Below are 26,173 nucleotides of genomic sequence, written 5' to 3' on the forward strand. Positions count from 1 at the left end.
TGAATCAAAGTATGACATTTCATTATGTTATTAGTGGCTTCTCTTGTTTTCTACATTAACCAACAATCTATAACTTCTGATCCAGAAATACATACCTCTGTGATATCATCATTTTTAATCCACATACAAAATTGTGTTTACAGTAACTCCTCACTTAAAGTTGTCCCGGTTAACGCTGTTTCGTTGCTGATCAATTAGGGAACATGCTCGTTCAAAGTTGCGCAATGCTCCCTTATAACATTGTTTGGCAGCCCCCTGCTTTGTCCACTGCTTGCAGGAAGAAGCAGCCCCGTGGAACTAGCTGGTGGGGGGATTTTAACCAGGGTGGACTGGCAGCCCACCTATCAGCTCTCCCCTCCCCTAAGTTCCCTATGCAGCAGCTGCCCAGCAGGCTATCAGTTGCAGCTGTCCCTCCCGCCACTGCCATGTGCTGCTCCTGCCCTCTGCCTTGGAGCTGCTCCCTGAGATGCCTGCTTGCCTGTTTGTTAGTCTATAAGATGCCACAGAACTCTTTGCAGCTTTTACAGATCCAGACTAACACAGCAACCCCTCTGAGAGATTGAACTGTCCTTTTAGGCTAGGCCTACCATCGGGGAAACATTATGTTACAAAATGTGTTGGCCACATGCTTTAACATGATGTTAAATAAAACTTGGTACCTACCACATCTCAGGGTATGTCTACACTACGGGATTATTCCGATTTTACATAAACCGGTTTTGTAAAACACATTGTATAAAGTCGAGTGCATGTGGCCACACTAAGCACATTAATTCGGTGGTGTGCGTCCATGGTTTGAGGCTAGCGTCAATTTCTGGAGTGCTGCACTGTGGGTAGCTATCCTGTAGCTATCCCATAGTTCCCACAGTCTCCCCTGCCCATTGGAATTCTGGGTTGAGACCTCAATGCATGATGGTGCAAAAACAGTGTCGCGGGTGATTCTGGGTAAATGTCGTCACTCCTTCCTTCTCCGTGAAAGAACGTCAGACAATCATTTCACACCCTTTTGCCCTGGATTGCCCTGGGCAGATGCCATAGCATGGCAACCATGGAGCCCGTTCAGCTTTTTCTTTTTTTTTACTGTCCCGTATGTCTACTGGATGTTGCTAACAGAGGCGGTACTGCAGCGCTAACAACAGCAGCGTTCATTTGCCTTTGCAAGATAGCAGAGACGTGTATCAGTTGTTCTGCACCGTCTGCAATGCCATTGTAAATTGGCAATGAGATGACCGGTTTCAATTGTTCTGTACCGTCTCTGCTGTCACGGGTGCCCCTGGCTGAGGTCAGCTGGGGGCACAAAGACAAAAATGGGAAGACTCCCTAGTCAATCCCTCCTTTATGTATCTAAAACAGACGTCAGTCCTGCTAGAAAATGGGCCAGTCTACTAGAGAACCAGAGAACACGCGCTCCGTGTCAGATCCCGCAGAAATGATGAGCTACATACCATTCTAGGGGTGCCCCTGCAACAACCCCACCCATTGCTTCCCTGCTCCCCAACCCTCCTGGGCTACCGTTGCAGTGTCCCCCCATTTGTGTGATGAAGTAACAAGAATGCAGGAATAAACACTGACTTGTTAGTGAGATAAAATGAGGGGGAGAGGTAGCCTCCAGCTGCTAATGATAGTCCGGCAGTACAGAATTTTTTCTTTACACATGAAAGGCTCGGGCAGGTGACGGCTGATGGAGCATCAGCTTCACCACAAGTTGCTATGATCGAAAGTATACGTACCAGCCTATTTCCTTGGTACATCGACGTGGGAATGACCCATGGCGAGTACATAGAGTCCTATTTTACTCTCCAGAGCGCCCCGAACCACTGCCGCAGGACGATCTCATCAGAGGCTGAGATGACTGAGCTCCGGGTACTGAGAGCGGACCTAGACAGTCATATTTGTGAGTGCATCACGTGAACGAGGGAGAGGGGAGGGATGGAGAAACTGCTGTTTCAGTGCCGAACACGCATCGGCATGCTACCAGCAGCATGCATGTAGACATAGGGTGACATTGAAAAAAGTCAGAAACGATTTTTTTCCCCCTTTTCCTTTCTATGGGGGAATGGGGTAAAATTAACGAGCTAATACCAATGAACCACCCCTGGACAATGTGTTTGACCCTACAGGCATTGGGAGCTCAGACCAAGAATAGCAATACTTTCAGGAGATTGGCTTGGGAACCGTGGGATAGGCTGGAGTCCTCCACTACCCCCTCCCTCCCTTCATAAGCATCCATTGATTCTTGACTTGTCCGTTACGCTTGTACACAAAGCACTGTGCTGTGACTTTCTGTCTATCATAGCCCTTGGAAGAATTTTTTTCAAATTGCCGTTTTCCATGTTCGGTCTTCTGTAACCGGTAGTCTCGTGCATAGAAACATCAAGATTTAGTAAACTCCACCGCATACAGCGACAAAGATCCAAATACCTCCACCGTAAGCGGTCTATGCTGCAAAGCTCTTTTTGAATTTGGGAGGGTGCAATCGCCAACTCACACGTGCTGAGGTACAGAAGACTCCACCGCTGGGAAACGGGAAATAGAAGAGCAAAAGAGTTCGCAGGGCTTTTCCTGTTTACTTGGCCAGTGCATCCGAGTTCAGATTGCTGTTCAGTGCAGTCACAATGGTGCATTGTGGGATACCGCGCGGAGGCCAATACCATCGATTTGCGGCCACACTAACCCTAATCCGATATGGTAATACCGATTTCAGTGCTACTCCTCTCATCGGAAAGGAGTATAGAAACCGGTTTAAAGAGCCCTTTATATCGATATAAAGGGCCTCGTTGTGTGGACGGGTGCAGCGTTAAATCGGTTTAACGCTGCTAAAATCGGTTTAAACGCGTAGTGTAGACCAGGCCTCAGTAAGATTTTTTTAAACAGGACTATTCTTGCTCATGCTAAGGGCAAAATCATGTTTTAACATAATGCTAGTTGACGCATTTTCTCAGTGCAAACAAGCCTTTGCTGCAGGATAAAGTGTCCTACCAAAAACAGGAGTTATGGCATATAGGTAAGATAGTGTGGGGAAGCTTGCATTGCACATACTGAATACATTCTGGAGATAAAGAAAGAAAGAACTTAATTTGTAGTGCTTTCACTGTCACATCTTTTATAACAACTTTCTTTTTTAAAATGAAAATTATGGCATATTTTAATTTTAATTAAATTGGTCACCTTTTCACTACAGGGCTGAAAACTACTCCTGTGGTAGGAAGTTATAAACAAATCAACTTATGATGTGATGCCAGATAATTTAAAAGATGTTTGCTTAAATTTATCAGTTATATTACAAGGAAAAACAATCCAAGGAAAAGTACTGTAAAAGTATCTAAACTCCAAGGAAGGAAAGGAACTGTTAAAGTGGAACAAAAGGACATAACTGAGATGAAATCAACAGAGGAAAATTTAGGCTGAATATTAGGATTAAAAAACAACAGTGAAATCTATTAGACTATGAAACAGCTTCCAAAGGGAAGCAATTAAAATCAACTGTAAAGGGAAATGCTGCAATGCCAAAGGATGAATTAGTGACCTAATAAGTCTTTTGCATCTCTTATTTCTGGAACTCTATGAAAAGGAAAGACTTGGGGTTTTTTTAAATGGAGAGATGGGGAAGAGAGAATGGCCACACATGAAAGATACCTTAAATAGTCTCTATAAACCAAAGTCTGTTAATAGGCATAAAATGAACATAATGAAGACCATACATACCTATTCTACATGAAAGGAAAGACCTTAACTGATCATCCTGTCTTGCAATCTTATAGTGTGCTGCTCCAGGTAACAGATGCAGAAGGTCCAACAGCAACAATTATGTAGATAACATCAAATACAGCATAGCTTATCAAGGCAATACATGTCTCTCAAGATCAGGTGCTCATCAAGCAGATGACTGTTCAGACAGGAAGCTGTAAATGAAATCATACACATGGATACACAGCAAAAACATTTCGGCTTCAAAAGCACTTTTTTTTTTTTAATATGTAAGCATCGGAGGAATCTCTCTTGTGGCTCAAACAACCATACACTATTCACAGAATCAATTTTACTTACACTTCAGTAAACCTTATTTTACTCAATTATTTGAAAGAAACTGTAGGCTTTAACTTATCAGAGAGGCTGCAGTGTAACATCCTGGGGTCCAAAGACGCTCTGCCACATTTCAAGATTTTTGGCAATGAATTTGGGCTATTATTAGAAATATCTGGTTGCTAGGGAAGACTCTTGTAATGACACACACTACCCACGAAGCAGAATTTGCTTTGCAAATTAGAAGGGAAAAAATCAAGATGGGGAAGGATCATAAAGGTATCTATCATAAGGATAGTTACATAAGATGAATACAGACACATTTCGGTTGTTCCAACTGTAGGTATGGTGTATGATACCAAAGCACGCACACTTCAATGCATGCAAAATTAATATCTAAATCAGGAGCTATGAAATAAATAGATCAGGGATCTAAATTAAAAGGCAGGAAAGGTGCCTTTTTAACATATAAAGAAAATTGCTAGTTTCACTAAAAGAAAAAAAACGAGAGAAATATTACATAATACAGAAAATTATTTAGGACTTGACTCAACAACCAGATGAGCCTTTATGCAAAGTATGTAGGCATGTTTTAACTCAGTGTGCCTACATCGAAGTACATAGCCAGGCCTAATCCCCATGGAATTACAATGCCTCACAAATATTAATGCATATATCCACACATCAATCCCCTATGCTAGTAAACCTATCTTACAGAAGAGAGTAACAGACACAGAGACATTAAGTGACTTGCCCAAAATCACACAGGAAGTTCGTTGCAGAGCTAGGAAGTGATACCACATGTCCGAAATCTCAGTCCAATCCCCTAACCATAAGAGCATGTTCCCTGCTTGCAGTCCCCTGGGAGCTCCATATAAGGCACCCTTTTGGGAATTACCGTTCAATATTAACATTTTAGAGTATCAATTTACACACACCCATTTACACATCTGGAAGTTGTATGTATTTCATAGAAATCACAATTTTCTTTAAATTTTTTCCCCAAATACTGAACTTTCATCTAAAAATTTGCTTTTTGAGAGAGTTAATAGAACAAAGATGGTGAAGAAAGCCTAGAAGAGTAACTTCTGATGTGGTTTTGTCCTATTTGTCCTACTTCACTAAAAAAGTCTATTCATGCTATTAATACTTCAAAAAAAATTCACCAGCTTCAGCCAAAGCAAAGGGTACAGTAGTACTATGGGTCTTTCAGTGTCATTTCTTCCGGTCAGCATTGTATCTAAGAAAAAAGGATAATAAGAAAGAATGCATATCAAATTTAGTAAACTGTCAGGTTATTCTTTGTAGGTTGAATGCTTTGCATGGCATAAAGAAGATGCTGTAATTAAAAGAACAGCTCCCTTCTGACTGAGAAAGTTTAATTATGCTTTCAACTGTTGGGAATGAGAGAGACTGATGACAGAGATGCTCTTCCATAATCACATGAATTACACCTACACCTCTACCTTGATATAACACAAATTTGTATATAATGTGGTAAAGCAGCGCTCCAGGGGGTGGGGCTGCACACTCCAGTGGATCAAAGCAAGTTCGATATAATGCGGTTTCACCTAAAACACGGTAAGATTTTTTGGCTCCCGAGGACAGTGTTATATCGGGGTAGAGGTGTAATAAGATTTAATGAAACTTAAGCAGACTAATCAGTAATAAATAAAGTCACTAAAATAAGTGTTCAAAAAAACCTTAAACTTAAGTATAATAATAAGAAAAGAATATATTATGAAATAAAAAGTTTCAATCCAAGCAAGAATCTAATGTTGCAGAGATCACAAATAGGGTGAAATGCATTCAACAAACAAATTTACTGGCATCAACTGGCTCCATTCCTGGCAATCCCAGCAGAGGAGTACGGAGACTGAACTACTGCTTTCACAGATGAGGGTGATTAACACTGGTCAGACTGGAAGCCCACATTGCTTACATGAAAACAGCTGGGAGCCCTCTCGCAAAGTAATCTCTCTCAACTGCTTCAGTCTCTTTCCCCCGCCCAATGACTACCCATTGTCATTTATAGCATTTATTTTGACATTACCAAAACATTTTGATTAGTTTCAGCTAAAGATTTTCCTCAGCTTTTCAATTCACTGAAAAATTCAAAAAAAAAAAAAATTATCACTAAACCAAAAAAATCCATCATTCACCTCCCTCTACTTCGGAGCTGCTTTCATTGAGACTTAGGCACTTATGAGCCCACACATCATTTGCAGGATGGCAGTTCTAACTTATTCTTTTAAATCAATTTGTTCTATTAAAATTTGAAGTAATATATCAAATTTAAGAGAAAAGAGACCAGTTTGGTCTTCTGACAATAGAATACGCCAGCATTTTAGGCTGCAGCCCAGTCTAGTGCAGCGTTTTTCAAAATTCAGGTCACAGCATTTAAGGCACCAGGTTGCTCCGGTCAGCACCACCGACCGGGACATTAAAAGTCCCGTTGACGGTGCTGCCCAGCTCAGGCAGGCTAGTACCTACCTGTTTCGACACCACGCTGCGCCCCAGAAGTGGCCAGCTGTGAGTCCAGCTTCTAGGCATGGGGGCCACGGGGCTCAATGCACTTCTCCCACTTCAAGCTCGGGCTCCGCACTCCTATTGGCCGGGACCCTGCACCCCAAACTCCTCATTCTTGCCCCCCCCCAAGCCTGCACCCCAGCTCAGAGCCCTGACACCCTGCCGTACCCCAGCTCCCTGCCCCAGCCCTGAGCCCCCCCAAACCCAGAGTGAATCCTAAACTACAAGCCCCTCATCCCTGCACCCCCAAGCCTGTACCCCAGCTCAGAGCCTGACCCCCAATCCCCTGCCCCAGCCCAGAGCTCCCTCCCACATCCTGAACCCCTCATTCCCAGCCCCACCCTGCAGCCCTCACCCTCGCACCCCAACCCTCTGCCACAGCCCTGAGCCTCTCTCACACCCCAAACCCCTTATCCCCAGCTCTGTTGGATCGCAGGCAACAATTTTCTTCAACTGGGTCCCCAGAAAAAAAAAGTTTGAAAACCACTAGTCTAGTGGATAAAGGTACTTGACTGGAAATCAAGAGACAGCTGGGAATGGAACCCACGTACCACTGATCTGTTGTGTGATGTTCGGCAAGTCACCTCCCCAAGTCTCTGTCTCCCTTCCCACCCTTTGTCTTTCTTGTCTACGTAGACTGTAAGCTGTCTGAGGAAGGGACAGTCTGTCATTATGTGTTTGTACAGCACCTACCACAATGATATCTCAATTTCAATCGGGTCCTCTAAGTGTTACTGTAATATAAATAATCAATAGCTTGCTCCCTTTTCTCCAGTGTTCCTTGATGCAGAGACTATGGGTTGATAAATGTTAAAGGACGGCAAAGTTACTTCTTTTTGTTATTTTAATATTTGACTATGTGAAAAGTTAAATCTTTATCAGTGTTGATAAATGCGAAGTAATGCACATTGGCAAACTTAATCCCAACTATACATATAAAACGATGAGGTCTAAATTAGCTATTACTACTCAAGAAAGAGATCTTGGAGTCATTGTGAATAGTTCTCTGAAAACATCCACTCAATGTGCAGTGGCTGTCAAAAAAGCAAACAGAATGTTGGGAACCATTAAGAAAGGGATAGATAATAGGGTGACCAGATGTCCCGATTTTATAGGGACAGTCCAGATATTCAGCACTTTTTCTTATATAGGTGCCTATTACTTCCCCCCACCAGCTTCTGTCCCAATATTTCACAATTTTTATCTGATTACCCTAATAGATAGTAAGACAAACATAATTTTGCCTCTACATAAATCCATGGTATGACCACATCATAAGAACACATAAGAATGGCCCTACTGGGTCAGACCAAAGGTATATAAGGAAGTGTTATTTACTCCTTCTCATAACACAAGAACTAGGGATCACCAAATGAAATTAATAGGTAGCAGATTTAAAACAAAATAAAGTATTTCTTCATAAAATGCACAGTTAACCTGTGGAATTCTTTGCCAGAGGATGTTGTGAAAACCAAGACTATAACAGAATTCAAAAAAATAATTAGATAAGTTCAAGGAGGATAGGTCCATCAACGGCTATTAGCCAGGACAGGCAGAGATGGTGTCCTTAGCCCCTGTTTGCCAGAAGCTGGGAATGGGTGACAGGGGATGGATCACTTGATAACCTGCTCTGTTCATGCCCTCTGGGGCACCTGACATTGGCCACTGTCAGAGGACAGGCTACTGGGCTAGAAGGACCTTTGTTCTGACCCAGTATGGCCATTATGTTCCTATCTAACACACAGGTTTGTATAGTTATATTTGTCTATCTCATGGAATTTGGCTTTGCATGACCCCCACAACCTTCCTTCCCCCCATGTGAAATATTTTTGATCACCCACATAGTTCTCCAGACTTTTGACAATTACTTTAATTTAAAAGCAGCATTAATTTATGTAAACAAAAGATCCTAATAACAATTACAATACCAGCCTGAGAAATAAGAAATACAGGTTTCATCTCTAACTTCACAGCTTCAACTCTGGGGGGAAAGAAAGAACCACAGAAGCTATCAATGCTCAGCATGAACAGACCTGTTCATTTTGTTACTTTTGGTCAACAGAGTAATTACACACATCAAAACAGCAACTTAATCCAGCAACACAGAGAAAGGATAACAAGCAAGCCAACCTTGTTCAGTTGCATGAAAAACAAAAAAGCAGCTGTAGAAATACTCTAGTATTACTCAAAGCTTTGGGCCAGACTCTGCCACTCCTGCTCAGGTAGTGCTTTACTCCACAATCAGCTCTATTGACAATAGTGCTCCTTATCACTTACAGAGCTGCTTGTAGCATAAGGTACTATGTGAGAAAGAGTGGCAGGATAATGGAGCTACTCACAGAGAAAGTAAAAAAACAGCAGAATCTGGCACTCTGTTTGCAAACAATGGCCTGAACCCTACAATGAGCTCTGTGGGTTGACCCCAACACTAGAACAGATCCCCATTAACTTCAGTCTGCCTGCCTAGATGCTGACCCTGCAATAACCTCTGTCATTGTACTTTAATTTTTTCATCAACAGCCATTAAATTAACCTGCATCTTTAAGTTTGTCAACTTTACTGCAGTTTTCCAAGGAAGCTCAGATTTCATATTGCAAACCCAATACTGAAATCATTAGAGAAGCTTAGTAAGCTCCTTTTGTAATTTTTGGTTTTACTTAACAAAATATATTCCTCTAAATTACCCCTAAAAACCACCATATGAAATTTAACATACATCAAAAAATACACATTTTATAATAAAAATCCAGCTAGTTATATAATTCGTATGCCAGACCGATCAGAATTACACAAATTTGTACAGATTGCAAGTGACAAGCTACACCAGTGGGGTGCAAACATTACAAAGGGAAACAACAGCCTCTGTTAAATCCTGATCTCCAGGTACCCGGGGCTCCTTGATTCAGAGACAGGACTGCCCAGAGGATTCAGGAGGCCTGGGGCAAAGCTGGGGAGCGGACATAAAAAAAAAGTGCCACCCGCTGCAGCGCTTGTACTCACGGGGCGGCGCTCCGAGTCTGCGGCAGGTCCTTCACTCAACTCCGCATCTTCGACAACACTGAAGGACGCGCTGCCAAAGTGCCACCGAAGACCCGGACCGCCACTGGGGGAGTAGCCAGGGAAGGGATTCTCGGCCAGGGCTCGCAGGGCCCCTGTGGGGCCCGGGGCAAATTGCCCCACTTGCCCCCCTGCACCCTTCGCCCCCCGGGCGGCACTACTCAGAGAAGCCAGAAGACCAGAAATCCCTGTTTCGTGTTACCTCAAATGAAATTTCATTAACTGTGAAATTTCATAAAAATCAACCCAAATCTTAGGCTAAGAGTTGTATGACCCATGTTGAAGATAAGCTACTCTACTAAAATGAAACAAGAATTTATTGACCAATTTCAATGTATTCTATGAGACTGAACTGAAACCTGAAACTTGCATTGGCTGTTCCCTGACCACATAACACTGTTGCTACTACAGCTTTGCTCAAGCACAAACAACAATAGTAAAATTATTCATTAGCTAATATTTGGAAACTTTCTGTTACACTAATCATTGCACTAAATTTAAATGCTGGGTGTGGAGTTTCCACAATATTGCAGTCAATCAAATGTAACAAATCATTGTTTTCTGACAAGGACATATATTCAGTTGCAACAGTATGTATCTGGTAGCACAGGCAGTTTACAAGTGGAAAATATTAGGACTGATGGATTCATTGCTACAATATAAATTTCATAGCTTTATTTTGTATTAACTGCTTCTTGGTCAGTAAGACCTGAAAAACCACTCACTCATGGCAAAGGGGAAGCTTTCCCTGGAGAGAGGAGGGAACATGCCATCCGTTTCTGCAGAACTTCAGCTTTCTTTTAAAATAATGAAGCTTCTACCTTGGAGACATTCCTAATGCCAAGCAATGCATTGACATCTTTCCAGATTCTGCAGACAGACAGCTCCAATGCCTCTGTTGCTGCTCACAGCTGCATCTGCTACCAAGCAGCAACAAGGATGAGTTAACAAGGTTGAGGGAAGCATACAGCTACTATTCAGAACCCTGTGGACACCAGAAAAATTATCAAAAATGTCATCTTTATGTAGCCGGAGAAAGCTGCAAGCCTAGAGTTATTCATTGGGAGGATGCTTCTAACACCCACCCTTCCCTCTGTCTCCCAAAATATGGAGACTGTGAATAGGAAGAGGGTTAATGCACCGAAGACCTGTTTCCTCTCCTCTTCCCATACCCAAATGCCAAAACCTTGAGTGAAGGCAAAAGACTTTATAGGGGGCGGGTAGGAAAATATAAAAAGCTCCTTTACTCTTCCTGCAGTTAAAGTGAGAGGGTCATATTTTATTAGACACTTGCTAATCAAATACTAATATGAAAGATACAGGGTCCAGGGACAGCAACCAAAAGGAATCTCAGCATCATTCCCCTTCTGGCATTGGCACGGGAGGGGCAGGAGACCTATGCTTCTCACCAAAGAATTACCCCTGAACCTTGGTGGTGGGTCCATCCTCATCTTTTGTAGCTTTAGATCTCCATCTATTAGTGAGATCTGGCAGATTTTTCAAGACTGGCTAGTGAAGGCATTTGTAAATGCCCCAAATAATTCTTTAGATGAAGGTACATCTGCTTCATAAGGTAAAAAGGGAAGCAGCAGCAGTTTTGTTACCAAAATAAAGTGCCATGTCCCAGTTTTGCAGACCCACACACAGTGGGTTTATTTCCTACACACTTTAGTAATGCTATACCACAAAAAAAATGAGAAAATTCAGTCCCCTACTCTGTCAGTCTCTCTACTACAGTCAGCACTACATGGGTCTCAGAACAGTGGCTAATCTTACATGCCATATGTGCTGCAATAGCTAAATGCTCTAGGCAAGGTAGGGATGAAGTAGCACACAATGAATTTCCTCAGCATTGTTTATTTTAAATCTAACTCTTTGCATGATGTTATGTACTCAATGGATTTTACATATTACATTTTCTAACATGCCATAATCCCTATTGAACGTAGGTTTCCACTTTGATTGGAAATACATGACCACATGGGGACAGGCTCCCACAAAGTTGCAAAGAACCACCTAGATTTTTTCAGAAAACTCAGAAAGCAAACATGTATTTTGTGTACTCAGCAGCAAGTCCTCTTTTCTCTCGATGCTGGTTTTCTGGGAGAGTATGGTGGTTTGTGAGAGTAAGGATTTGACAGAACTGATTATACCAAGACACAGTGCAAACATACTCTGAATTCTTCTTCATGTAGCGCTGCTAGTGCACCTCAACCCTGACCAGCGATATTCCTGCGATTAGCCTTTCATGAGGAGAGAAGGCCTGTTGTGATGAATCATGCAATGATTCTGTGATGAGCACAAGAGACTAGGAGGAAACCAAGTCCAGTTTTACTCAGATAATGAGAGGTACACAGCTAATGCATTAAATTAAATGCGCCACTGAGTCTGTTGGTGCTTCTGGTAGATTTTGCTTTGGGAAAAGAGCGAAGCACACAAATATAGTGCTGACAGGAGCAACCTTCAGTGTAGGTCTGGCATTTGCTTGTTTTATGTAACCATATTATTGTCGGTTATGTTTGTTACTCTACTATGAAGGAGCACTTACCCTGGACACTGCAAGAAGATGCTTTTACTAAGATACAGAGCACACTTTCAAAGGAAAAACTTCTTCACTATAAAATGCAAACATCTGTATTTCTTGCAATGTTGTTAAATACCGATATATTTTCCAAAAGCCAGACATATCTTGTTTGAAACCGTTCACCATACTACCTGCTTTGAAAATTCTCCCTTTGTTTTAAAAACGAAAAGCAAAGGGAAAAGAAGAGTCAAACCGATTCTTTTGTGCTACTATTGTACAATTCTGTGAGAAATGCCATTGACTGGTATGATTTCATGGGAGCCTCTCCAGGAGAAAGCAGCCTCTCAGGCTGTCAGCCCATGTAAACTCCCCAAGCTATTAAGGCTTGGAGGTTGGTGTTAATTCTGAAGGGCTACTGGGTAGTTGCTAAGTGAACAAGTAGTCTGGTTAGCCAGCCACCTACAATTGCCTTCCCTACCAATGTATCAAAGAACTAAAACCATACGGAAATCTCATATCAAAAGCTATCTCACCGCATCCCTCATTATCATCCTGACATGGCATCCCAGAGCAGGAGCTTACCCAGACTAACTGAATGCCCACCAGTTAGGGAAGATTTCTGCACAGGCTGCAGTGGCCCAAACACATCACAACCCCCTGAATGAACACTTTTCTTCTGTCAACCAGGGAGAAGCAAGGGGCCCACTGACTCACCCTCTTCTCAAGGGTCAGAAAAATAGGGCAGAAGATGTTTCATCATTGACTTTCATTAATTTCTTTTTCAAAACATCCTCTAAAACAAAAAAAAAAAAACTCTAAAAACATCCCGCCCTTGCAAATCTAGGCCATGAAAAAATTATAAACAATTAATCCTCACATTTGTTCTCATCATTCCAAAGATTTTCTGCCTTTGCGAGTACAACTAACCATTCTAGATGCATCACCTGGGGGAACTAGATAGTTCTCAGGAGACTGGCAACAGAACACGGACTTTTTTACATCACTGATTTAAATCTAGTCCCAACTGGTGATCAACAAGAATCACCACATCTGTAACCTTGCTGGCAGCTGCCCTAGAGAAGTCCAGATTGAAGAGGCGTTGGGGTCTGAGCCTGCAAGGCACCAAACAGCCTCAACTGCAACGGGAATAGAGAGTGCTCAGCACCTCTCCAGAGATGCTCAGCACCTTGCAAGATCAGCCCCATGAATGTTACTCTATCCTCTTGCCCTAGAGATGGATTCTATAGGTCAAAGCTGAAGCATAGCTGCAAGGTAGTGTGGGAAATATTGCAACTGCAAAGGGAAGCTCTCTTATGGCTTGTCTACATGGGATATTAGTGCACAGCAAACTAGGGTGTGAATCTACAGGCCAAATGGCTTGTCACATAGCACAGGCCCCTTTAACAAGCCCTCAGTTAAAACAACAGACTAGTATTATTCACACTCCAATCATTTACATCAGAAAAGGGAATGGCCACACTTAGGAAGCCAATATATTTAACTTCCTAGCTGCATTTTGGACAGGTGATTCCAGATAAAAACAAAACAAAAAACATAGCCAAAACAAACAGCTCCACTAGGTGTTTTTCAGGAGGGCACTCCAGGGAGCAAGACTAAATATCAACTCAGTTTTGACACTGGGAGACCAGAGGGTGGGAATTGCTGGGGTTTTGTTTAAAATGAAACAAAACAATACCTTCCATACCCCCGAAAAATAGGCATTTTTAATAGGGAGGTAAAATTTTTGGCCTGTTATACTTGATGATAACTATCAGCATGTTTGCCTTTTTATGGGGTCTTTATTATTATAGCACAAAAATGAGTATCTTCAAAGAAACTGAAGCAATAAACAGGAAATAACATCCTGGCTTTTTAAAGATAATGGTATCCTAGTTATATTGCCTCTGTAGATCACTTCCCTGCCATTGATTGCTTTAGTGGATAAATTCAAAGGCAATTTTAAATCTGTAGATGGCCTCGAATTTATTGGATCTGCAGCACTAGATCACCAACAAGCTTTGTGGACTCAATACATAAGCAAAATTCATTTTTGGTGTGTGATAAAACGTCCTTCCTCAATGTTAAATGTAGTACAGAACAAATGATAATTGTTTGTAACATGCTTTGGGACAGGAGATTCTGCTCGACATCTACTGGCAGTTGCTTGCCATTGTGCCAGAACTTTAACTGGGGTTAAGGTCTCTCATCTTAACCAAATTTCAGGAGAGATTCATCTCTGTGCTGGTAGAGAGCTATTCTTGGGCTGTTGAGGGCCACTTCCACCCCTGAAACAAGCTGGGGAAGACCTAAGAAAAGCTCTACCCACTGCACCATTGCACCAGCTTTTACAGATATTAGCACTGAGGCACAGGTCTCTCCTTGCCATGCCCCTTGCCATACCTTCCTCCTCTGGCATACCCCCCATTCTGCCTGCAGCCCTCACAAACATGCCCCTGGTACGAGGGCAGGGAATAGCTGCAGAGGCAGGACAAAGGCAGCAGAACCTGCTCTGTACCTAGCTATAGCCTCCCACATCACTGCGTTTCACCAGGGTGTGGAGTGTCATGCCTGTCCTATGCAACACAAAGACTGATCCAGAGTTCCTAAGGTAACTGAGAACCTTTTTCTTCATAATCTCTTTGAGGTTACCAACAGCAAATGAAAATTTTGGATCCAAATAAGAGAACTAGAATCCTATAGGTTCATGCAAACAATTTGGGCCAATATACATGCCAAAGGCTTTAGGTCTAGAGAATCACCAATTTCATAGCAAACAAAATATCACCTTCCTATTTCCTTCACCACCAATTAGCATTCAAATCTAAAACATTAAAAACTGACTCTTAATTACTGAAGTCAGCACCAATGACTCCAGTTATATTTCTACAGATTTCTGAAAATTGGATTCTCCATTACATATGCTGTATTTAAATTAGTTTCCTACCTCATTCCTAGCAATTATACTTTGACAAACCAAATTAAAATACAATTAATATTTTTTTTAAACCTGCTTAAAACTGAAATGGAGCTTTAAGAATAAAACAATTTAAAACTATCTTCTAAATTTGAATTTAATTCCCCTTTACATCTTAAGACAGAAATGTCTTTAAAAGAATAAAGATGCACAAGGGGAAATTTTATTTGTTGAAATATACCTCAGAAAGGCAACAAATGGCATTTTATTTTTATACTACAAGGTGTCAGTTTCTCACCAATCCAGATCAGAACCAAATTGTGACTGTTTAATACTACATACAAAGGTATAATGCCAAAAAGACTGTCAGCAGAAGGGAAGCACAGAAAAAAGCTTCCTGTCCCCTCCCTGGCTCCCTCCCAAATCTACAAACTATTTTTCAACCCCTCAATAACAAGTGTCACAAAGGAACTTAGAAGTCAAGGGCCATGGGCTGCATGTTTGTCACACATACACCTCTACACCACCCCAATAGCAGCTATGCAAACACCAAAACACCAAGATAATCTGTATGGTGGGTCTATATGTATGGCCACTGCCTCTCAGAATACAGTTTTATGGTAATACTGCTTTTGCAGCATACATGTGTTCCAATTTGAAGGCACTTCCATGAGAAGGTAGAATTTGGCTCTTAAAGTTCTGGATCATGATTATTACTTGAATATGACAGTAAAGACAAAAACAGTAGCTTATCTGCAAAAGGCTAAACAAGAATTAATCAATTCGTACAGAATATTCAGGAAAATCCTTTACATGTGCTTATTTCATGTCGTATGAGTCAGTGGGGCATTATTTGACCTGTGATTTCTGCAGAATGGATACTATAGCACGTTATATAAAATACTAAACAGAAGAAAAGAAAGAAAGAAAGAAAACTAGTCAATCCTAATCTCTCTGCCCTATCTCTAAAATTAAAAAGCCTGAACCATAAATTGTCACCATGCAGGGTATATTGATAACCAAGAAGTTGTCAGGTAGCCACAATATATTCTACCAGTAGCAAGACCAGCATCTTCAGAAGGCAGCAAATCCAGATTCCCCCAAGTTAGCAGCAGCAGGTGGCAACGCTGACTAAATTAAGAAGCATACTTCAAATCTTTGAAGACTCAACACTCCTTGGTTGCTGAGGAAGGGATGGTTGTAATAAAGCAATGTTAACAAATCTTGAAAACAATTCACCAGCTGCTTGCAAAAGAACAGGTGAAGTTATAATATGGTGCAAAGTCAACAGTAGAGAGCATCACTGCAGTGTGGCCTAGTGGATACACTGGACTGTGACTCAGGAGACCTAGATGCTATTCCTGGTTCTGCCACTGGCTTGCTGAGTGAGCATCACCTTTGTTCCTCAGTTTTCCCAGCTGTAAAATGAGGATAAGGATACTCTGTCAAGCACTTTGAGATCCACTGATAAAAAGAGAGAGGCATTGTTATTAGTTTTTATCACAACGGCTAGAGTAACAGAATTGGATATTCATTATTAGAGATGTAGTGTATAATTTTTATACAATTAAATACTATTTGTGTTGGAATATATTTAGCATTAATTAAGAATCATAGATACAAACTAATGGGGATGAATTGGTACTGCAGTGTAAGGCAATAAAGTGCTCAGTGTGACAACGAAATCTGGCAATACCGTGTTTGTGTTATGTTTATTTCAGTTATACTTTTCCTCTAGTCTTTCTTGAGTATCCGTTACTCAGTACTGGTTGATAGGTTTTATGTTCACATATGAGGTTTAAAGAGGCTATTGCTTTATGTTCCTATATAAATAACTACATGCTAGATTATCCTCTGCTATCCAAGTGAAGGATTGACTGGATTATTAATTTTGTATAAACTGTCAAATTGTATTTATAGACAAATCGGAGAATTTAACACAAAATCATATTCTCCCTTCACCTTTATCCAGGCATTTCCATTGAATTTGGAGAAAGAGTACACTCATACAAAAATCCAAGGATTCTGAGTGAAGGCCAGTGCTTTCAGCCCAATCCTGCAGCTATTTATGCTTGTAACTTTACTTATTTGGATAGCTCCACAGGACTCAATGGGTCTACTCATGTGAATAAAATTACTCATGTAGGTAAGTTCCATAAACAAGAACAACTGGAACCTATGTGGACAGAAGCTCAAGAATATACAGAGATTAAAGAGCTGTTGATTATCCATTTCTTCCTCCGTGCCCATGCATGATAGTTACCTCCAGACTCTCTCTTCCTCCGAACCTTCAGCTGTGGTCCTATCAAGCCTCTTAAGGAAAGCAGAGTTAGGCCTACTCAGTACATAATAAAAGAGACCTCCAAGGTTCTGCAAGAAGTGATGTTGGCAATTCAGAAGATGGTGCTCTAAGTCCTCATGGAATTAATGCCTCAGCATGATGCTAGGAGAAATCACTGAATCGCTCATGTTGCCTGCCATCTTAAGTCCTGAGTATACATGGTCATGAAACGTGATTTTATAAGAAATCAGGCATTAACACCACTGTTCCTGCCAAATTCCAACAACATTCTGTAATTACATTATGCCTACCTACATTTTTTCCTGGCATTTTAACTGGATAAAATATGTTTTATTTCCTAGCCTTTGAACCCAAAAGTTGTGGTATAGTGTTGCGACGTGCAGATAAAGAGTGTTTATATGCAATTAGAGGTAGCCGGAACTCAGTGATGCACAAAGTGGTCTGTATATATGCTGCTACAATTAGTAGAAGTCTTTGGGATCCCTCTGGATTAAAGATATAAAATCACTGTTTTGTCCAGTGTTCAACAGGAACAAACCCCAAAACAACCCAGCGTTTTAAAATGTGTTTAAGACATGAAATATTGCAAGGGAAATATATATTTGTAAGAACTTTTATTTTTGTTAAAAAAGAAAAATTTTAGCTCATTTTCTGATTGACTGATGATGGCTGGTGAGTGACAGACTCATCACAGTTACCAGTAAGACGTCTTAATCACTAGTAGGGCCGGTTGGTTTGTTTTTAAAGAAGTCTGCTAGATGGGTAGAGAGAGAAATGTCAAGCAGACTGAAGAAAAAGGGCTGCCCACTTGCCTATGACTTTTTTAGTTCAGACAATGATACAGCATTAGTGCTTAGGGATAAATTACCTTCAGTTAAAAGTCTCATAATTATTTCATTTGATCTGTAAAAAATGTTATCAATTGATTCTTACTTCACAAGTCTGTCACAAGTCTGGGGAAGGAGGAGCACTAATTAAACACAAATGCAAAATAGGTAAAGACCTTTACAAACTGATTAGACAATTAAAGTCAATGATGCTCGGAAATGAAAAACATTATTAGTTTTGCAAGAGTTATAAAAAAGTCTGTAAGATTTATTACCATGTTAAGGATTTATATTCCTAATGCAAATTCCAGCAAAAAGAACAACAATCATAAACTAGCCTCCCCCTTTTCTACTCTATAAAGGAAGGACAACTACTAAGGACTCCTTCACCCACATTAGGAGAACTACAAAGAAATAATGAAAGTATTCGTGCTGAAAATAAGGCTCAGACAACAGATCCATCAAGTTCTGGCTGCATTTTGTTTGTTTTATTCTTTGGGTGAATAATAGGTTTCCATTCAACTAGGTGACTGAAAAAAATATCCATATTCCTTTCATTGTTCAGATAGTGCCCCATTCTGCAAATCTTTACTGAAGAAAATAGCTTTTACTCTCACATGTAGACTCAGTTACATCACCCAGGCACTTGCATAAGCATTTGAAGGATCAGGCCCTTGGAAAGAAATGTACTTAAAATACATATCATTCTTACATTACTCAGCAAATGATTATTTGATGTCTTTCCACAATATATTGATATAGAAAAGGACATCCCCCCAATCTCATGAAACTAGACTCTTAAATATTCATGACCATGAGGTCAAAACTACAACTATTATAAATTTATTTACAACTGCCATAAATTCAGATACCATACTGCTGAAATATTCCAGTTGTCAGAGTGGTAATGTTGCAGTTTGCCCTGCATGTTTAACCTTGATTGTACATAATTGTTAACCACTGACTCATTCTCCAATACTCTTAGACTGGAGTAGGTTGCAAAGCAACCAGTGTTTACTCCAGATACTTTTTAAAACTAGCGTAGCAATGGCCAAGAGTCAACAAAAGTGAGTACTGATCATTATACGGACTGGTTTGTGGGGGGGCGAGGGAGCTAGATAGTAGTTACATATTGGTCTGTTTTAAAATGTAATATTAAGCATTAGTCTATCATGCATCAAAAATTATTAGAGAGGCCTTTACAACATTGTAGACTACAACACAGTTAACAGTCTTCTTGGCCAATAAAATTATACTGGCACTTGATTCTAAAACTTTCAGTGTAAATTAACTGCCACTAGCATTATGTGATACATTCCCTGAATTTCTCTTTCAATAAAGATGAATAGTAAGTTTCATACATAACTTATACTTACCTGAGCAGGAAATCACACACACTTTTCTAAGGCATAATAATTCTAAACTAGTAGAACCTACACCAAACACCACCATTTAGTTTGTCTGCCAATCCAATATGAATAGCAACCCTTCATATAGTGACTAGGAATTACAGATTACATCCTTAAGATCAATATTACTACACCTCTACCCCGATATAACGCAACCCGATTAACATGGGTTCGCATATAGCACAGTAACCCCAAGGCTCCGGCTGCAGGACTCGGGCAGCACTTTAAAGGGCCCGGGCCTCTGGCTGCTGCGGGGAGCCCTGGGCCCTATAAATCACCGCTGAAGCCCTGCCGGCGCTGCCCCAGAGCTGCAGCATCAGGGCTCGGCCAGCGATTTAAAGGGTCCAGGCTTCCCACAGCAGCCGGAGCCCCGGGGCTCTTTAAATCACCGCAGGAGCCCTGCCGCCGCTATCCTAGGGCTGCAGCAGTGGGGTTTGGCTGGCGATTTAAGGGCCCAGGCTCCCCACAGTCAGAGCCTTGGGCTCTTTAAATCATCGCTGGAGCCCTGCCGCCGCTACCACAATATAATGGGGTTTCACCTATAATGCGGTAGGGATTTTTGGCTCCTGATGACCACGTTATAGCGGGGTAGAGGTCTATGTGCATGACAGGGGTCCATTTAACTACAGGAATGTTGAAAAACCCAGGCTGAGTTTTAATAGGGAAAACAGTCATTTTTAAAAAGCTAATGGTAATCTATTTACTTTCCGGGCCAAAAGCAGAAGACTGCTCAAAAGATAGCTAGCAAAAAAAGAGTGGAATTTGTATATTATGCCAGGTTGCTGGCAATGTGCAAGAGTTTTTGTTTAGTTCTCTCAGTGATGCAGTATTCCATCACTAACAGCTACTACCACATATTAAGGTTAATTGTTAGAAGTTTGATCTTTCGTCGGTTGAAATCAATGACAAAATATCACTGACTTCAATGGAAGCATAATTGGGCAACTAACTTAATTAGCAAGAGGGAAACTGATAAAATTAAAAAGCTAGGGACGAACATGCAGACAGCAAAGCTCCACAGTCCTGTTTTTATGTTCTACTAATAGAAATCAGGCCTTAATGGGTAGGCTCAAAGAATCTGGCCTTTTAGGAGAAAACGCACCAATGTGTTTGGATGAATATTCTAGTAGCTGAAAATGTTTCACTGCCACAATAAGGCAGTGTACCAGTTCCACACACCTGTATAAATATATTTGCTTTAGTTTAGGATTGTCAAAAAGAAACCAGACAGGAGTTGGGGCAAGGAGGAAATGCTCCCCAACTCCCAGACCTACACACACGTAGTTTGGGCCCTAAAATTATTCTGTCCTTTAAAGCCAAATCTTCTTTCATCAGATGCAGTTGATTATAATAATGATCTCTTAAGATCAGAATACTGGAGCTGATCAAAAAATTTCAAACTTAACAAAAATTGCAAAAAAACATTTTTCCCCCTCATTTTTCAACCAGCTCTAATGTGTTACCAAAAAAAATTGCATTTAGGGAAAGTCTTGGCTCTCCTGAGGTCTACAGCAAAACTCGGATTCATTTCAGTAGAGCCAGGATTTTCATTCTTAGTATAAAGCTCAAACCTAAAGTTGTGTACGCCCAGCATAGTAATATATACCACTGCATTTCATACACAGGTTCTGCACTAAAAATCAGCATTTGGAGTATGTTTTAGTCATTTTGAGACAGATTATAAACCAAACACGAGTGCTAGCAGATTATTAGCCATAAAAAAAACTATTAAGTGTAATGAAATTACACAAAATCAAGGACCCTAGTATAATTTGACCACTTCCTTTCATGGTAAAACTATCAGTGAAAAGTTTTAGAGGATTTCACAGCATGTAACCTGAGTTTGCAGGACTATTCTTCTAGCAGTATGTTTTCACAAAGATATGCAGCGTGTACATGTCACTCCTTTGTCAGTCAATCATTCTGATTTTTAAAAAATTCTAACCCCTATGTATTAGTTCCCCCCAAATAAACACTGCAGCACTACTAAAATTTCTAGGTCACAAAGCTGACCTGCCAAACACAAAAACCTACATGCTGGATTTCTCAGTGACCTGGCTCTGCTTGTCTATTCATTCTTGCAAGCTGAGATGGGGAAATATACAAAAATCTTGGTCTCTGAAGTTCCTGGACTATAAATTCCATTATGTTCTAAGACAGGCAGACAGGAAGAACATAAGGACAGTGCAATATGCATTAGCACATGGGCCTCAAGCATACATGCATGCTCACAATCCAACAGACAGCCAGTAGAACTAATTTTAGTCCTATCAGCCTTTGCAGAATTACTTCGACAACTGAAAGTGAACCATAAAAGACTCCAAAATGCATATACTTCCCAAGGAAGATAGCAATTCAGGCAATACCCAATGAGTGTTGCAGTCACTAACTGGCCAGTCCTGCAGTTCTCAGGGAAACAATTCACATCGAAGTCAGTTTATAGAGTAGCAGGGTGTTAGTCTGTATCAGCAAAAAGAATAGGAGTACTTGTGGCACCTTAGACTAACACATTTATTTGAGCATAAGCTTTCATGTTGATTGTTGAAGTCACTGGGAATTCTGACAGCATCAAGATCCCAGGAGTGATCCATGAAACTTTCTACTTAAGGGTCAAAACAGAAATAATTAAATAAAATTAAATAGTGGGTTTTTTTAAACTACCTAATATGCTTTACACAGGAAGTTACCAGGCAGGAAACAAATCTGATCATGTGTCAAATTTGAAAATAAGAATTTTTAATTAAAATTCGGGGGGGGAGAGATAAATACTGTGGGGGAAAATGACATTACTTAAATATTAAGGGCTGGATTTTAAGGTCTGCTGATGGCCTTAAAGCAGCTGCAGAAGGCCATTGGAAAAATGTACCCAGCACAGGAGAATCCTCCAGTGGCATAAAATTGACAGAACTAGAGGAGCTATTCAGGATCATGGAGGGGATGGTGAGGGCATTGTGAAAGTATATGCTGGATCCTCTCCTGGCAATCAGCTGCCACTCATCCTCTCCACTTTATCCACACAAGAATCAAGCCCTAAAAATAACATTAAAAATTCTTATGACTTCCAGCCAGGATGAGCCAGTTTAGGCTTTGCCATCAGGCTCTCATATCCTGGTATAGTCACAAGTCACATTTCCAAAAGATAGACGCCTCCAGTCAGAGGCTGAGAAATCACCCTTGAATTACAAGATTGAGATGTTTGTCAGTTACAGTTCCTATGCAACAAGAGAGAGTTCTCACTCTGGTCCAAATCCTGAAGTCCTTACTCCATTTATATTCAGCTTTCCCTCTAACAAAACTGCCAGGGAAGTCAATAGCAATTTTACCTGAGCAAGGGACTTGGTAAAAATGGTGAAAAGTAAAAACCTCAAAATTTGGCACACACTGAACTTTCAGAAGAAAGACTGTACAACCACTAGCACTCTTTACTAGCAATAAAGCACAGTTCAAAGAATAATTTTTAAAGAGAGAAGAGCAGGAGCTGGGAAGCTCAGGGGATTGGTAATGGAATGTAGAACCCCTCACCTTTAGGCTGTCAATTCAAATCCAGCCCAGGCCAACAGCTATTGAAAGTCATTGCCATTCAATGCTCTGTGAAATAATGTTGTTGGTCTGAGTCCACTTCCAAGTGAACAAGGTCCATATTAGGAAGCCATCAGCATAATTTGTACCCGTGCTGGGAGTCTCACAGGAGAGGTGAGGTCCAGGAAAATGTGCAGATCAGTTCCTTCTCTCCCTCCCCACCACATGCTTAGTTCAAGGCTGAGGCATACTGGCAGAGCAGCTTACATTGCTGCTGTACCCCTTCTGTGGAGAACACACTTCAGTTTCCAAAGCTATTACTCCAGCACCTTCAGCAATAAAATTCACAAACATGATTTAATTTACAATTAATTACGGTACCAGTGCAGAAACAAATTCTCATTTACAATGTAAATTTGAGATGGTGCAGAAGAAACACGATATTAGCAATAACATTCTCATCTCTACACACCAGGAGGAAATTCTGGAGAGGGTAAGGGAGAAAAAAATACCTAGTGGCAACTGTAAATCACAATCTCTAGTATTTCATAGAAGATTAGGACTGCACTTCACTATACCTTTTCCTTGTGCTCCGTGAAGCAGAGAGCAGGCGCATGTAGCTGGGCTGTTTCTCATATCTCATCACCAACCACTTTCTCCATGTAAAGTGAGGCTCTTTCGGTCACTGCTCTGAATCAGGCCCAAGTTAGTGGGATCTAAACTCTTTACCACCTGAAAACTGTTCAATTAAATGCTGTTACCTCAGTGAAGCTCTTAGGGTACTTCTGTGCCACCAACCACCACCACCACCACCACAAAACCCCAAAGCAGTGAGTCTCAGAACCTGAATCAAATGACTCTGGTTTGTGCTGCAAGGCTAAAAATAGCAATATACATGATCAGGCATGGGCTGGAGCCTGGGCTCTGAGACCAACCCCGCCGCCACCCCAAACACACACACACACACACACACACACCAGGTTCCAGAGCCCAGGTTCCTGCCCAAGCCCGAACATCTACACTGCTATTTTCAGCCCCGCAGAGCAAGCGCTGGAAGCCAGAGCCAGAGGAAGCCTGTGCCACAGGTCTTAATTGCAGTGTAGACTCATCTTTTTTCACTGTGTAGAAGTACCCTTAGTGGGCAGGTCTCCCTCTAACAAAAGCACAGTTGACAGCTTCAGCAGAGGTACAGAGAATGAACAACCAAATCACTTGTAAAGGCAGCACATTATCAGGTGGGGAAGCTTACATTGCTAGTGTTCAGATCTTGCAAATGTTTACTACCTGGTAAGTGTTTGTATTCTTGAATAATCCTATGGACTTCAATGGGCCACTCAGCAGTAAGCACTCACCCAGAAGGCAGCAGCTGAATTATTGAGCCCCACAGGCTCATTCACATGTAAGATGTTCTTCTGTGAATAATGTGAAGAGCTAATGTAATAGCTTAGGGCTTGGCTACACTGGAAAGTTGCAGCGTTGGTAGTGGCTTTACAGCCACTCACTGTCCACACTTCCAAGGCACATACAGCGCTGTATCTCCCTGGCTACAGCGCTGGTTGTACTCTACCTCGTCCTGGGGAATAAGGACTATAGCGCTGCTGATGCAGCGCTGCTTTGCCAGTGTGGCCACCAAAAGTGCTGTTATTGGCCTCCAGAGGTATTCGGAGGTATCCCAGAATGCCTTTCAGCCACTCTGCTCATCAGTTCGAACTCTATTGCCCTGGCCTCAAGTGACCGCTCTTTAAATGCTCCGGGAATTTTAAAAATCCCCTTCCTGTTTGCTCAGCCAGGTGTAGAGTGCAATCAGTGAATCTTTCCAGGTGATCATGCCTCCATGCGCCAAACGAGCCCCAGCATGGAGCAATGGTGAGTTGCTGGACCTCATCAGTGTTTGGGGGGAGGAAACTGTGCAGTCTCAGCTGCGCTCCAGCCGTAGGAATTACGATATCTATGGGCAGATAACAAGGGCCATGCTGGAATGGGGCCATGACCGGGACGCCCTGCAGTGCAGGGTTAAAGTGAAAGAGCTGTGGAGTGCCTATTGCAAAGCACGCAAAGGGAAACCGCCGCTCCGGTGCTGCCCCCACGACCTGCCGTTTTTACAAAGAGCTGGATGCAATAGTTGGGGGTGACCCCACCACCACTCCGAGGATCACAATGGACACTTCAGAGTGGGGGGACGAGGAGGATGAAAGTGAGAGTGAGGGTACTGTGGTGGGGGGAGACACCCCGGAGTCCCTGGAGGCATGCAGCCAGGAGCTCTTCTCAAGCCAGGAGGGAGGTAGCCAGTCGCAGCAGCCGGTACTTGGTGGAGGACAAACAGAAGGGTGGGTTCCCGGTAAGCGGCTTTTATTTTCAGGATGGAAATTTTTCAGGAAAGGAGAGAGGGTTAGGGCTAAATGCATGCCTAGATACGGAATACAGCATTGATGTGGTCTATCATGTCGCGGTAATCAGCCTCGGTAATCTCTTCAAAAAGTTTCAGCCAGAGCGTGGGCAATGTGCTTCCGCAAGTTTACTGGGAGAGCCACTGTGGTCCTTGTTCCAGTCAGGCTAACACATCCATGCCACTGTGCCGCGAGGGGTGGGGGACCATTGCTGCACACAGGCAAGCTGCATAGGGGCCAGGGTGGAATCCGCATTGCTGTAGAAGACCCTCCTGCATTTCTCAGGTGACCCGCAGCAGTGAGATATCTTCCAGGATCAACTCCTGTGGAAGATGTTGCGATAGCGTTCAGTGTAGGTGCCCCCTGCAGCTGTTTGCTTTCCCCAACGCACAGAAACCCTGAGGACAGTAGAGTCCTGAAGCAATCAGTCCCCCTTACTCACCATTTTGGGGCTCCCGTGGGTTATGTGCACTCTCTTTGGGATGGGAAAATTATGCTAAAGTGAAGACTGTAAACTCCTTAACTGTCTGGGAATAACTGTCTGAGATATAAACAATGCTGCCTCTGTTAAGTGTTGCATTTTTTGCCTTTACAGAAGCAACCTTGAGATCTTGGCTGGCCTTGTTATCAACAGCTCAAAGACTACAAAACCTCCGGAAGAAGCCGCGAAAAAGCAAAGACG

General features: G+C 41.8%; 1 protein-coding gene across 5 annotated transcripts in view; it reads right to left on the reverse strand.

The window, feature by feature from the left end:
* TIAM1 (TIAM Rac1 associated GEF 1) overlaps nucleotides 1-26,173 on the reverse strand; it is a 273,240-nt gene that overhangs the window by 198,678 nt on the left and 48,389 nt on the right. For 2 of the 5 annotated variants that reach the window (XM_032798269.2, XM_032798271.2), the window contains exon 2: nucleotides 3,706-3,902. The exons of 2 other annotated variants lie outside the window; for them this stretch is intronic. The gene's annotated coding sequence lies outside the window, so the exon portion shown is untranslated. Of the gene's footprint in view, nucleotides 1-3,705; nucleotides 3,903-4,047; nucleotides 4,133-26,173 lie in introns of those variants that run through there. One more of the 5 variants, XM_032798272.1, reaches the window with a different exon arrangement.

This window comes from Chelonoidis abingdonii, chromosome 1, assembly GCF_003597395.2.
Source record: "Chelonoidis abingdonii isolate Lonesome George chromosome 1, CheloAbing_2.0, whole genome shotgun sequence".
NCBI lineage: Eukaryota > Metazoa > Chordata > Testudines > Testudinidae > Chelonoidis > Chelonoidis abingdonii.